Raw genomic sequence first — 15753 nt, 5'->3', positions numbered from 1 at the left:
TTCAAAATAGTCTCTGTTGTTTTAGGTAATTAACCCGCGGTACTTTAATAAGTCATTAAGTGGTCAACGGTGAAAAAACGTTTCGTTCGTTCGTGGGCTGGGCTGACGCACGGGGGAGCAGTTCTGTAAAAAGAAATACACCAGTACGCCGCCGCCGCCGCCACCACCACGCGCGGATGCGCGGCCGGTCTTCTTCCCAGGCCGTTTGCCGCCCTGTCTCCTTCCCCTCTCCATCTGCCCCAATCTTCTCCGGTGCCACCCTGAGCCTCCTCGGTCTCCAACCTCCTGCAATATTCAAGCCCTCCGGCACCCAATCCGAGCAACCAGCGGTCGATTCGAGTGACCCCCGCTAGGAATCCATGGGATTTGAGGTAGAGGATTTCCTGGGAGAGCGAGTAGGAAGGATGATGGTGGGGTTCATGGGGAAGATGAAGAAGCAGAAGGTGATCCACGGCCCGCACGCGACGCCGAGCCGCCACGCGCCTCCTCCCCTGCCGCTCCGCCTCCATGCCGGGACAACGTACTGGGCCTTGCCGGACGCCGAGGACCAACGGTTCAATGCCGCCGCCCACTCCGGCCTCCACCACACCAGCCCGAACCGCTACTCGCGGGCGCGCGGGGATGGAGAACCCCGACGGGCACGCGGGGGCGGGTCTGGGCAGCGACCCGTCCGGGCTCCCCCCACCCCCACCGCCGCCCTTGGATGCCGCGGGGCGGGTCTGGGCAGCGACCCGGCCGAGGTTCTCCCACCGCCACCCCCGCATCTCCCGGGGGGCGCCCCGTACGACGGGGCGCAGGCAGCCAACGGATCCGCGTACCCGGCCGAGCACGCCTCGCTGAACGGGACCTCCGGCGAGGCGGCGTGGGCCATGGAGAACGGCGCCGCCGCCGCCGAGATGGCCGAGCCCATGGTCCCCGAGCAGTTGTACGAGGATGGTAATGCTGCCGGGGCAGAAGCCTTCTCTATCTGGTTTCGTTGCCTGCCTGCTACTTTGTTGCTAATATGCTGTTGCTTTCTCTTCCGCAGCTGTGGCTTCAGTGGAATAGGCTAGGTTATGGGATGCTGTCACCGTGGATTGCTTAGACTTTGATGCTTGGACCGCACTTATTGAAGAGACGGAGAGGATTGCTGAGGTGAAATTGAAACTGTTGCCTTACCATACAGTGCATTGTTCTCCTTTTTGCAACTTGTTGTATGGATGTGTCATAATTTTCAGCAGCTTATCCTCCTTTTGTTCCCACATGTGTTACATAATCCTTTGGTCATATGCAATTGATATGTATCTTGTAGACCACAAAGTCATGCCAATCTTTGTTATGCATGGATGGTCACTCGCTCCCTTGTTTTGATTAGCACATTTTCTTTCTACATTCCTCTGTATTGTAGGATCCCAGTATATTTTCTGTTTGACTTCATGGGCCTTGTTCCCTGTAGTAGTTTCATCATTGTCCCACTGTAGTCTTGTCAATCTGTCCTTATTCGTGTTTTAGTGAACAACACTAGATATAAATTTGATCTGTTTGGCTAATAAAATAAAATGGATTTTAAATGATAAACAAGTTTATGCTAATGCCATATTTTTGTGTATTCCTGCTCAGAGCAAGATATTGAAAATGCGGAAAGTGTATGATGCATTCCTTGCGGAGTTCCCTCTGTGCTTTGGCTATTGGAAGAAATATGCAGATCATGAAGGCTGTCTAGATGGTGTCAATAAAGTTTTTGAGGTGTATGAACGGGCAGTTCTTGCAGTTACTTATTCAGTGGACATATGGTGTAATTATTGTCAGTTTGCGATTTCAACATACAATGACCCAGATGTCATCAGAAGTTAGCAATTGAATACCCAAACTATTCTGATGAAGTTTTTAACTTCTTTTTGTGTCTTGACTTTTGTTAACCACTGCATTTTAGGCTGTATAGGAATACACGACGTTGATTTTACAATACTTAGCACCTGAACAGGAATGCTTGATGAAATGCTTTATAATATAGCACTGTATATTCGCAGTCCTTGTGATAGTGTAGGTCATGGCAATGTTGCATATATTCAAATTTTGGCATAGGCAGTGTGAGACTCCATGCATCTGTTAGTTGTAATGACTAATCTCTCTCCATGAAGTACATCATCTGTTTGACCTTTTTCTTTTTGTAGCAGCTATAATCTGTACTCCCTTCATCTGGGTTTGTAGGGTGTGCGCAGGTTTTTAGGTCCTCAACGTGCTATATGCCACCGAAAGTATGTCTATAAACTTCATTCGAATAAAAATCCAGTGATATGCTTTTGGTGGCATATACACATGTTTCGTTAGTCAAATTGTCGAGGACGTAAAAAATCCGCTCATGCCCTATAAACCTGGATAGAGGGAGTATAAGTATTTTCATATAGCCAACATTAGTCATTTAGTGCATTAACTAAGTGGCCAATTTGGAGATCACATGTTTGTGCTATACAAAGTACTGAAGTATAGATCTATCAAGAAAAATAGAGTCCTCCTTTGATGCAAATGTAGCTTTCACTGTTTGATCGTACAAGCCTTCATTCATTTAGTGTTTCTGGAATTATCTAATGTATTCTTTATCTGAGGATTGATTATTTCATTCTTTCATCAGCAACTAAACCCACTGTTTTTTTCTAGAGACTGTTTGATCGGGTTTTGGCATATGTTGGAACAGATTATGGTTCCGAAACATTGTCGGATGAGTAGTACATCAAGTATGAAGAATCACTTTCAAGCATGGAGTCATCTAGCTGTGGTATACACAAGAATATTAGAGCACCCTATACAACGGCTTGATTGGTACTTTAATTGGTGAGTCATTGACATTATTTATGCATTTAAGTATTTAAGTATGTTTTCTTGTCAGTTGCCACTTCTATTTATATTATGACTTATCTACTACGTCGTCCTAAAATAGTACAGTGTGCAGGCATCCCAAAATTTCGCTCCAGATGACTCATTTATTCCACTGAAAAAACACTCGCTCTAAACAACATCACCATGAAATTATTTGATCTGGCCCGTGTTGTGTCGGCTCTGATTCAGTTGCAATTGAGTTTGTGTTGTTATTGCGGATTAATATTGTTCTCACTTATGCTGACTAGATTAGCTAAATTGTGATCAATGACTAGCTATTTATGCTAACTGCCTGCTTACTTTGGGGAGTGTGGATGACTGTCATTTTCTATGTGCTTACTCTGCTTATTATCTGCATGTATAATGTTGTTTGCACGAGCATGATTTTCTATGTTGTGATAATAAGAGAGTAAATTGTAGGTGCCTTGCACGATGGTTGGTCATACATTGATGGAGATGATTGTGTAATCAGGGTGTTGTGAATGTGATTTCTCTGAATGCAATCCTTTTGCCAATAGGCGATGTTTTAGGAAAAGATCAGAGTGCACAGTTGAACTGTACGTGGAAACAACCATTTGGGAATACATAGTGGTTTTTATTAGTAGAAGCAAGGTAAAAAAAAGATAGAGGGGACTATGGGGCCAATAACTTGTTTTCTAAAAAAATTAGCCACTGTTCTTTTTTAGCTATCATCAGTTATTCACACATTTACAAGAATTTGTTTACATAGGGACCCAGACTTGGATTGGTGACAAGCTTCGCTCACACATTTACTTGGAGTTTGTACAATACACACAACTTGGATCGATTGAACCAGCCAATAGCTGGAAACCGTAATTAGAATCAGGGCATTTCTATTAAGGTCTATAGATCACAGTTAACTACAGGGAGGTAAACTGTAGTGATATTTCACATGCTACGCTTGCATCAACAAAACATTCATGTGTATTGACTGCATTTTCCACTGTATTTCTGATGGAGCAGGAAACAAATGAGACATTCCCATTCACAACTGTTCATGGGAACCCAGACTTTTCGGACCAATCAATAAGTACCAATTATGCAAAACATGTGAAACAACCAGTAAGTATGGGTACTGATTGTAAGAAAATAAGTATCAACAGAAAGGAACGAACTGGAGCCTATAGTGCTTACAGGGAGCCAACCGTGTGTTTGTGACAACATGGAATGAACATTTAATCGATGTATCTAAATGTATATATTTTAAATGTGCAAACGAAGGGGCTGGAATAAAGTGGGTTTTCAGATCATAAATTTTCTAACTCACCGTGGTCCTCCTCCTCCAGACCCTGTTCAACCTCATGAAACCAATTTGCGCGTCGAGGAGCCTAGCTCAGCTAGCTGTTTGCATGCTCTGTAGTTCCTATTCTGAACATATGGGTTAACTTCCTGAACCCATGCTTATGGCGTCAAGTATTACATAGAGTTTTTTTGCTTAATCTACTTGTCTATAGAAGAATCTGGATGTTTCATTTGCTTCAGTTACTATCAGCAAGAACACATTGTGAGTGCCAGATCTTTAACTGTTTACCAATGAATGTATGGTCCTCCAACAGTAATTGCATTGGTCGTAGCGCACCCGTGCGTCAGGATGATGTACACAGCATGGGCATTAATACTAAAATGGTGTATGTCGATAATGAAATATCCAAAGATACACTTGCCCGAATCAATTTTCTTCTCTCTGAAATTGTTTCTTATACAGATGCTATATTTTACAATTTCAGAACACATATGCTTGCTAATGTGATTACTTATTCATTTCATTAGCTAGTGTGTTCCCATCGATCCATCCATGCACTGAACCGATAATTTTCTTACTCTGTTCAGGTCGCAATCACGAACGAGCAGCAAAATTTGCACTGAACTACTGGCATAAGGCAGTGAAATACTTTTTGCTCACGTGAGTGGAAGTTTGGAACATAAGAACAAATAACAAAGTGTATGCACTGCACGTATGCTACTACTTAGATCCTTATTGCTTGTCTTCCAAAGTACAGGTCCTTCCATATAGGACTCACAAACTAACTAAAGATCAAGTATTTCGACTAGCAGCTTATTACTTATCTTTGCAATTTTATTACTCCCTCTCTCAGTTTACAAGGCGTGCGCGTACCCCTAGGTCGTCAATTTGACCAACCTATTATAAGTAATATATTATAAAAAATATACCAATATAAACTTCAGATGTTCTATTTTCAAAAGATATAATTTTTGTGTTATATAGTTTATATTAGGGTGATCAAATTTGCAACCTAGGTATACGCGTAGGACTTGTAAACTGAGATGGAGGGAGTATCTCAGAAGCATAAAGGTAAAATGGGATAAATCACTTTCTTTTAAATGGGCTCCGTTCTGAATCTGCATTAGCATATCAAGGCCATAGACCATAGATATGAATAATTGACAGGTTGCTCTTTTCTCATATTTTAAGTTGATAGGGAAATTTTACATATCACATGCTTATAGGAATGACTCAATATTCCCATGGCAGAATGAGGATGGGGCATTCCGTGATCCAACATCTCTTCTACCATCAGGGCTGATGACATTCTTTGGCAATGCTAAGCCGCTTGATAAATCATGGCATGAGATGGGCCTTGGGTATAATCCAAGCATCAGCCCTTGGTGATCTGTGGTGATGCAGTGCTGCACCTTAATGGAAATATGAACCATGGCTTGATGTTGCTTTCAACCTGTTCAAGGCTATGTGGAGAAAGTATGTAGAGATTGAAATGGAATTCCTTTTTTTTGTGAAGTATTGAAATGGAATTCTTGACACTATATAACTTTGGTTTCTCAAGTAATTGAAGAAATGCTCCAAGAATAAGGCCACCATCAATACATTTGTTCTTTTATGGTCAAAAGAGTCTGCACGTGAATTATCACTTTTTATTTGTCGAGAAGTTTCTTACCTTTGTGCTGGTCAATTATTTTTATGTATATTTTGATAATATATTTTTACCTAAGATGCATTAGATCATTGTAGTATAGTAGAAGGGGATGTTATAGACGTACATTTGTGTACTATTTGTAGTGAACATATCTCCAATTGTATTATTGGAAATTAAGGAAAGTTTGGAAAATTTTGGCGGCGATTGCTATGTAGCGAAGCAAAGACCTTTGGATCAACGAAACCGCCTTATATACGATGTTTTCCCATACAATAGACAGGCCTGTTTCCCGAGGTTGGGCCTATAACACCAGATCAGTCTGATCTTACGAAAATCATACGAATTTTGATCGTACTTAAACTTATAGCAGCGGTCAATGTGTAATACGACGTACTATAGATATCCCTTCATTTTTGTATTGTGACGTGAAAAGTATTTACATAAATTTGTTGCTGCTGAGATAATCCACTGACTTGACTACCAGTACATTGTTCTCCAAAAAGCTCTCTGACGATATTGGTTTTTCTAAAAAATATGTTCTTTCTTTTCCCCTACTCCAAGGCTATGACCGAAACCCTAGCCGCCGCCCCATCTACTTCCCCTCTCATTGACGTTGGGGCATGTTGCTAGGCAAAGCCCGTGCAGCGCCGATGGCGGTGCTCATGGAGGAGTGAGGGTTGTTGCGGGATTGCGAAGGAGATGCCTACTCGAGGGGCACTGCTACATGGCTGATAAATTGTGGCCGATGTCTAGCCGACACAAATTGCAGCCATGTATCAATGTCTTTTAGTGGGCTACAACCCTCGATCACTAGTGTCATCTGATTTTCGTTCAGCACTCCATCGTTTGCCAAGTAGTTTCGTGTGCTCAAGTGGCGGTCTTCGTCAGGTGGTGCTCGACGGCGGCGTTGGCCATCCTACACGACAATCTTCCATGGCGGCTCGACCTGGCTAGGTCATCAGAGAAGAGGGAGTCAGTGCATGGTCCTAGCGACGGCGAGCTCGACATCAGACCCAGACTATTCGTGCGGAGGCATGGGTGTTTTTTCTAGGTTTTCTTTTGGGAGTCTTGGAGTTTGGTTTGGAGCCGTGAGCTGATGTCGCTGTTCCAGTGTAGAAATAATGTTCTCCCTACTCTTTCCCCATTTCGTTGGTGTGTTTATCACCGACAGAGTACGTGTGTAGCCGTGTCTCCGACAGGTCTTTCGGGGTCCGGTCGGCTTACGTTTCCGGTGGATCCATCTAGATTCGCCCGGCTTTCGTGGTCTTAAGAGCTTCTACATGTCGTTGTTGGCGTTTTCTTCTCCGGTGCGGTAATTTACTTCATAGATCACGGTTGGCAGCTTCTCCTAGTCTGCATTGATGACTTTTCAGCCATTGCTTCTACAAGCTCCTGGGTTTTAAAAGGTTTAGCATCGAGGCTCACGGCACGCCACCCATGGATGCAGGAGGAACAAGACTTCAACACCCCAAGAATATGAATTTTATTTTCTTTTTCTGTATGGATGTGTTTGTGAGGACTTGTGATGCTTAATATATGGCCTTAGGCCCTTTCACAAAAAAGTAAAAAGTATTGATTCTTCTCTATGAATTTGGCACAACACTATTAAGTCTAGTTCTTTTAATAATAGGATTATCAGGGAATGGTCGCTCAATTGGAGCACCAATTCCATATTGAAGGCCCTCTATTCAGGAAATTATGGTTCTTTTATCAGGTATCTTTTATCTACATTTAATTTATGATTTGCAAGCTTATCCAAGCTTACTTAGGATTTTAGTGGCAACTCGAATGCGCATCACCAAAATAGACAACATCAAATGTTCATGGACACATGTGGACGTGTCTGCGGACAACGATATGGGGCAGAGGCCACCAACCAGAGGCACCAATTGTTCATGAACATTGATTTCGGTGGGGTTTTGTGGCGGCAACCGCCGCAGCCAGAAGAGGTCCCAACCATTGTGGCAGCAGACGAGGGACAAGGGTGGGGTGGACGGTCAGCGGTTGGGTGTTGGGGAACGTTGCATGGGAAACAAAAAAAATTCCTACGCTCACCAAGATCAATCTAGGAGATGCACATCTATGAGAGGAGAGTGGTGTCTACATACCCATGTAAACCGAAAGCGTTAACGATATAGAGATCGTGGTTGGTGTAGTCATACTCGCATCGAGATCCAATTTGATCCAAGTACCGCACGTGCGACATCTCCGAGTTTAGCACACGTACGGCTCGGCGGCGTACTTTCCTTCTTGATCCAGCAAGGAAGGGAGAGGAGGTAGATGAGATCTGAACCAACACGACGGCATGGTGGTGGTGGTGGCAGCGGAACTTCGGCAGGGCTTCGCCAAGCGCGTACCGGTGAAACATGGGAGGAGTTGGGAGAGGTAACGGGCAAGGGTCGAAGGGGGCCTGCACCCAACGCCTCCCCACCTTTATATAGGCGTGGAGGGGGCTGGTGGCTTGCCCTCCAAGGCCCTAGGGTCGTTGGTCAAAGGGGGAGGAAGGAAATCCCTCCTTTCCTTCCCCACCGATCGCTATCCCCCCTTTTAGGGATCCTGATCTTATCCCTTCCTTGGTGCGCCTAGACAAGGGTTGTGGGGACATTCCCCACTACCCACGTTCATGTGGGTCCCCCATGTAGGTGGGCCCCACTCCGGAACCTTCTAGAACCTTCTTGGTATAATACTGAAAAAACTCGAACTTTTTTCCGGAACCCCGATAACAACTTTATATATATGAATCTTTACCTCCGGACTATTTCAGAGCAACTCGTGACATCCCGGATCCCATCCGGGACGCCAAACAAACTTCGGATTTTCCACTATTAATATCTCAGTGAAGGAAATATGCCCTAAAGGCAATAATAAAATTGTTATTTATATTTTCTTATATCATGATAAATGTTTATTATTCATGCTAGAATTGTATTAACCAGAAACTTAGTACATGTATGAATACATAGACAATACATAGTGTCCCTAGTATGCCTCTACTTGACTAGCTCGTTAATCAAAGATGGTTATGTTTCCTAACCATAGACATGTGTTGTCATTTGATGAACGGGATCACATCATTAGGAGAATGATGTGATGGACAAGAACCATCCGTTAGCTTAGCATTATGATCATTACAGTTTCATTGCTACTGCTTTCTTCATGACTTATACATGTTCCTCAGACTATGAGATTATGCAACTCCCGAATACCGGAGGAACACCTTGTGTGCTATCAAACGTCACAACGTAACTGGGTGATTATAAAGATGCTCTACAGGTGCCTCCGAAGGTGTTTGTTGGGTTGGCATAGATCAAGATTAGGATTTGTCACTCCGTGTATCGGAGAGGTATCTCTGGGCCCTCTCGGTAATGCTCATAACTATAAGCCTTACAAGCAATGTGACTAATGAGTTAGTTATAGGATGAAGCATTACGGAACGAGTAAAGAGACTTGCCGGTAACGAGATTGAACTAGGTATGATGATACTGATGATCGAATCTCGGGCAAGTAACATACCGATGACAAAGGGAACAACGTATGTTGTTGTGTGGTTTGACCAATAAAGATCTTCGTAGAATATGTAGGAGCCAATATGAGCATCCAGGTTCCGCTATTGGTTATTGATTGGAGATGTGTCTCGATCATGTCTACATAGTTCTCGAACCCGTAGGGTCCGCACGCTTAACGTTCGATGACGATTTGTATTATGAGTTATGTGATTTGATGACCGAAGTTTGTTCGGAGTCCCGGATGAGATCAAGTACATGACGAGGAGTCACGAAATGGTCGAGAGGTAAAGATAGATATATTGGAAGGTTATATTCGGACACCAGAATGGTTCCGAAGTGATTCGGGTTTTTTTTTGGAGTACCGGGAGGGTACCGGAACCCCCCCGGGGAAGTAGTGGGCCTTCATGGGCCTTAGTGGAAAGGAGAGGAGGGCCGCAAGGGTGGCCCCCCCATAGCAGGTCCGAATTGGACTAGGGAGGGGGCGGCGCCCTCCTCTTTCCTTCTCCCTCTCCTCCTCCTTCCCTCTCTCCCCCTCTTGGAAAAGGCAGGGGACTCCAACTAGGATTGGGAATCCTAGTTGGACTCCCCCTATGGCGCGCCCCTCCTGGCCGTCGGCCTCCTCCTCTCCCTCCTTTATATACGTGGCCAGGGGGCACCCCATAGCATAATAGACAATCTCTTAGCCGTGTGCGGTGCCCCCCTCCACAGTTTAACACCCCGGTCACATCGTTGTAGTGCTTAGGCGAAGCCCTGCGCCGAGTAACTTCATCATCACCATCGCCATGCCATCGTGCTGATGGAACTCTCCCTCGTCCTCAACTGGATCAAGAGCACGAGGGACGTCATCATGCTGGATGTGTGCTGAACACGGAGGTGCCGTACGTTCGGTACTTGGATCGGTTGGATCGTGATGACGTTCGACTACATCAACTGTGTTACTAAATGCTTCCGCTTTCGGTCTACGAGGGTACGTGGACACACTCTCCCGTCTCGTTGCTATGCATCTTCTAGATAGATCTTGCATGATCGTAGGAAAATTTTGAATTACTATGTTCCCCAACAGTGGCATCCGAGCCAGGTCTATGCGTAGATGATATATGCACGAGTAGAACACAACGAGTTGTGGGCGATAATAGTCATACTGCTTACCACCAACATCTTAGTTTGATTCGGCAGTATTGTTGGATGAAGCGGCCCGGACCGACATTACATGACTGCGTTCATGAGACTGGTTCTACCGACGTGCTTTGCACATAGGTGGCTGGCGGGTGTCTATTTCTCCAACTTTAGTTGAATCGAGTTTGACTACGGCCGATCCTTGTTGAAGGTTAAAACAACACACTTGACGAAAAATCGTTGTGGCTTTGATGCGTAGGTAAGAACGGTTCTTGCTAGAAGCCCGTAGCAGCCACGTAAAAGTTGCAACATTAAAGTAGAGGACGTCTAACTTGTTTTTGCAGGGCTTGTTGTGATGTGATATGGTCAAGACATGATGAGATATAAATTGTTGAGAGATGATCATGTTTTGTAACCGAGTTATCGGCAACTGGCAGGAGCCATATGGTTGTCAGTTTATTGTATGAAATGCAATCGCCATGTAATTGATTTACTTTATCACAAAGCGGTAGCGATAGTCGTAGTAGAAATATTTGGCGAGACGACAACGATGCTACGATGGAGATCAAGGTGTCAAGCCAGTGACGATGGAGATCATGACGATGCTTCGGTGATGGAGATCATGAGCATAAGATGATGATGGCCATATCATGTCACATATTTTGATTGCATGTGATGTTTATCTTTTATGCATCTTATTTTGCTTAGTACGGTGGTAGCATTATAAGATGATCCCTTACTAAATTTCAAGGTATAAGTGTTCTCCCTGAGTATGCACCATTGCTACAGTTCGTCGTGCCGGGACACCATGTGATGATCGGGTGTGATAAGCTCTACATTCACATACAACGGGTGCAAGCCAGTTTTGCATGTGCAGAATACTCGGGTTAAACTTGACGAGCCTAGCATATGCAGATATGGCCTCGGAACATTGAGACCGAAAGGTCAAACGTGAATCATATAGTAGATATGATCAACATAGTGATGTTCACCATTGAAAACTACTCCATCTCACGTGATGATCGGACATGGTTTAGTTGATTTGGATCACGTGAGCATTTAGATGACTAGAGGAATGTCTATCTAAGTGGGAGTTCTTAAGTAATATGATTAATTGAACTTTAATTTATCATGAACTTAGTCCTGATAGTTTTTGCATGTCTATATTATTGTAGATCAATGACCCGTGCTACCATTCCCTTGAATTTTAATGCATTCCTAAAGAAAGCTAATTTGAAAGATGATGGTAGCAATTACATGGACTGGGTCCATAACTTGAGGATTATCCTCATTGCTGCACAGAAGAATTACGTCCTGGAAGCACCGCTAGGTACAAGGCCTGCTACAGGAGCAACTGCGGACGTTATGAACATCTGGCAGAGCAAAGCTGATGACTACTCGATAGTTCAGTGTGCCATGCTTTACGGCTTAGAATCGGGACTTCAAAGACATTTTGAACGTCATGGAGCATATGAGATGTTCCAATAGTTGAAGTTAATATTTCAAGCAAATGCCCGAGTTGGGAGATATGAAGTCTCCAACAAGTTCTATAGCTGAAAAATGGAGGAGAATAGTTCTGTCAGAATGTCTGGGTACCATAACCACTTGACTCAGCTAGGAGTTAATCTTCCTGATGATAGTGTCATTGACGGAGTTCTTCAATCACTGCCACCAAGCTATAAAGGCTTCGTGATGAACTATAATATGCAAGGGATGACGAAAACGATTCCCGAGCTCTTCGCAATGCTAAAGGCTGCGGAGGTAGAAATCAAGAAGGAGCATCAAGTGTTGATGGTCAACAAGACCACTAGTTTCAAGAAAAAGGGCAAGAAGGGGAACTTCAAGAAGAATAGCAAGCAAGTTGCTACTCCCGGGAAGAAGCCCAAGTCTGGACCTAAACCTGAAACGGAGTGCTTCTACTGCAAAGGGACTGATCACTGGAAGCGGAACTGCCCCAAGTATTTGGCGGATAAGAAGGATGGCAAAGTGAAAGGTATATTTGATATACATGTTATTGATGTGTACCTTACTAATGCTCGTAGTAGCGCCTGGGTATTTGATACTGGTTTGTTGCTCATATTTGCAACTCGAAACACGGGCTACAGATTAAACGAAGATTGACTAAGGACGAGGTGACGATGCACGTCGGAAATGGTTCCAAGGTCGATGTGATCGCCGTCTGCACGCTACCTCTACATCTACCTTCGTGATTAGTTTTAGACCTGAATAATTATTATTTGGTGCCAACGTTGAGCATGAACATTATATCTGGATCTTGTTTGATGCGAGACAGTTATTCATTTAAATCAGAGAATAATGGTTGTTCTATTTATATGAGTAATATCTTTTATGGTCATGCACCCTTGTTGAGTGGTCTATTTTTGTTGAATCTCGATCGTGGTGATACACATGTTCATAATATTGAAGCCAAAAGATGAAAAGTTGATAATGATAGTGTAACTTATTTGTGGCACTGTCGTTTAGGTCATATTGGTGTAAAGCGCATGAAGAAACTCCATGCTGATGGGCTTTTGGAATCACTTGATTATGAATCACTTGGTGCTTGCGAACCATGCCTCATGGGCAAGATGACTAAAACTCCATTCTCCGAAACAATGGAACGAGCTACTGACTTATTGGAAATAATACATACCGATGTATGCGGACCAATGAGTGTTGAGGCTCGTGGCGGGTATCGTTATTTTCTGACCTTCACAGATGGTTTGAGCAGATATGGGTATATCTACTTAATGAAACATAAGTCTGAAACGTTTAAAAAGTTCATACAATTTCAGAGTGAAGTGGAAAATCATCGTAACAAGAAAATAAAGTTTCTACGATCTGATCGTGGAGGCGAATATTTGAGCTACGAGTCAGGTCTTCATTTTAAACAATGTGGAATAGTTTCGCAACTCAGGCCACATGGAACACCACAACGTAATGGTGTGTCCGAACGTCGTAACCGTACTTTATTGGATATGGTGCGATCTATGATGTCTCTTACTGATTTACCGCTATCGTTTTGGGGTTATGCTTTAGAGACGGCTGCATTCACGTTAAATAGGGCACCATCAAAATCCGTTGAGACGACACCATATGAACTGTGGTTTGGCAAGAAACCCAAGTTGTCGTTTCTTAAAGTTTGGGGCTGCGATGCTTATGTGAAAAAGCTTCAACCTGATAAGCTCAAACCCAAATTGGAGAAGTGCGTCTTCATAGGATACCCAAAGGAAACCGTTGGGTACACCTTCTATCACAGATCCGAAGGCAAGATAATCGTTGCTAAGAATGGATCCTTTATAGAGAAGGAGTTTCTCTCGAAAAAAGTGAGTGGGAGGAAAGTAGGACTTGATGAGGTAATAGTACCTTCCCCCGAATTGGAAAGTAGTTCATCACAGAAACCAGTTCCAGTGATTCCTACACCAATTAGTGAGGAAGCTAATGATGATGATCATGAAACTTCAGAAAGTTACTACCGAACCTCGTAGGTCATCCAGAGTACGGTCCGCACCAGAGTGGTACGGTAATCCTGTTCTAGAAGTCATGTTACTAGACCATGATGAACCTACGAACTATGAGGAAGCGATGATGAGCCCAGATTCCGCGAAATGGCTTGAGGCCATGAAATCTGAGATGGGGTCCATGTATGAGAACAAAGTGTGGACTTTGGTGGACTTGCTCGATGATCGGCAAGCCATAGAAAATAAATGGATCTTCAAGAAGAAGACTGACACTAACGGTAATGTTACTGTCTACAAAGCTCGACTTGTTGCGAAAGGTTTCGACAAGTTCAAGAAGTTGACTACGATGAGACCTTGTCACCCGTAGCGATACTTAAGTCTGTCCGAATCATGTTAGCAATTGCCGCATTTTATGATTATGAAATTTGGCAAATGGATGTCAAAACTGCATTCTTAATGGATTTCTTAAATAAGAGTTGTATATGATGCAACCAGAAGGTTTTGTCGATCCAAAAGGTGCTAACAAAGTGTGCAAGCTCCAACGATCCATTTATGGACTGGTGCAAGCCTCTCGGAGTTGGAATATATGTTTGATAGTGTGATCAAAGCATATGGTTTTATACAGACTTTTGGAGAAGCCTATATTTACAAGAAAGTGAGTGGGAGCTCTGTAGCATTTCTAATATTATATGTGGATGACATATTGTTGATTGGAAATGATACAAATTTTTTTGGATAGCATAAAAGGATACTTGAATAAGAATTTTTCAATGAAAGACCTCGGTGAAGCTGCTTACATATTAGGCATCAAGATCTATAGAGATAGATCAAGACACTTAATTGGACTTTCACAAAGCACATACCTTGATAAAGTTTTGAAGAAGTTCAAAATGGATCAGTTAAAGAAATGGTTCTTGCCTGTGTTACAAGGTGTGAAGTTGAGTCAAACTCAATGCCCGACCACTGCAGAAGATAGAAAGAAAATGAAAGTCATTCCCTATGCCTCAGCCATAGGTTCTATCATGTATGCAATGCTATGTACCAGACCTGATGTGTGCCTTGCTATAAGTATATCAGGGAGGTACCAAAGTAATCCAGGAGTGGAGCACTGGACAGCGGTCAAGAACATCCTGAAATACCTGAAAAGAACTAAGGATATGTTTCTCGTTTATGCAGGTGACAAAGAGCTCGTCATAAATGTTTACGTCCATGCAAGCTTTGACACTGATCCAGATGACTCTAAGTCGCAGTCCGGAAACGTATTTATATTGAATGGTGGAGCTGTCAGTTGGTGCAGTTCCAAGCAGAGCGTCGTGGCGGGATCTACGTGTGAAGCAGAGTACATAGCTGCTTCGGAAGCAGCAAATCAAGGAGTCTGGATGAAGGAGTTCATATCCAATCTAGGTGTAATACCTAGTGCATCGGGTCCAATGAAAATCTTTTGTGACAATACTGGTGCAATTGCCTTGGCAAAGGAATCAAGATTTCACAAGAGAACCAAACACATCAAGAGACGCTTCAATTCCATCCGTCATCAAGTCGTGGAGGGAGACATAGATATTTGCAAGATACATACGGATCTGAATGTTGCAAAACCGTTGACTAAGCCACTTCCACGAGTAAAACATGATCAACACCAAGACTCCATGGGTGTTAGAATCATTACTTTGTAATCTAGATTATTGACTCTAGTGCAAGTGGGAGACTGAAGGAAATATGCCCTAGAGGCAATAATAAAATTGTTATTTATATTTCCTTATCTCATGATAAATGTTTATTATTCATGCTAGAATTGTATTAACCGGAAACTTAGTACATGTGAATACATAGACAATACATAGTGTCCCTAGTATGCCTCTACTTGACTAGCTCATTAATCGAAGATGGTTATGTTTCCTA

The 15753-nt window shown here is 43.2% G+C and overlaps 1 pseudogene; it reads left to right on the top strand.

The window, feature by feature from the left end:
- Window positions 1-224: 224 nt before the first annotated feature.
- On the top strand, window positions 225-2812 carry LOC109744077 (uncharacterized; annotated as a pseudogene).
- Window positions 2813-15753: the final 12941 nt, after the last annotated feature.

Source organism: Aegilops tauschii, chromosome 2 (assembly GCF_002575655.3).
Source record: "Aegilops tauschii subsp. strangulata cultivar AL8/78 chromosome 2, Aet v6.0, whole genome shotgun sequence".
Classification (NCBI taxonomy): Eukaryota; Viridiplantae; Streptophyta; class Magnoliopsida; order Poales; family Poaceae; genus Aegilops; species Aegilops tauschii.
The sequence above is the reverse complement of the archived record's forward strand: the minus strand, read 5'-3'. Positions and strand labels throughout refer to the sequence as shown.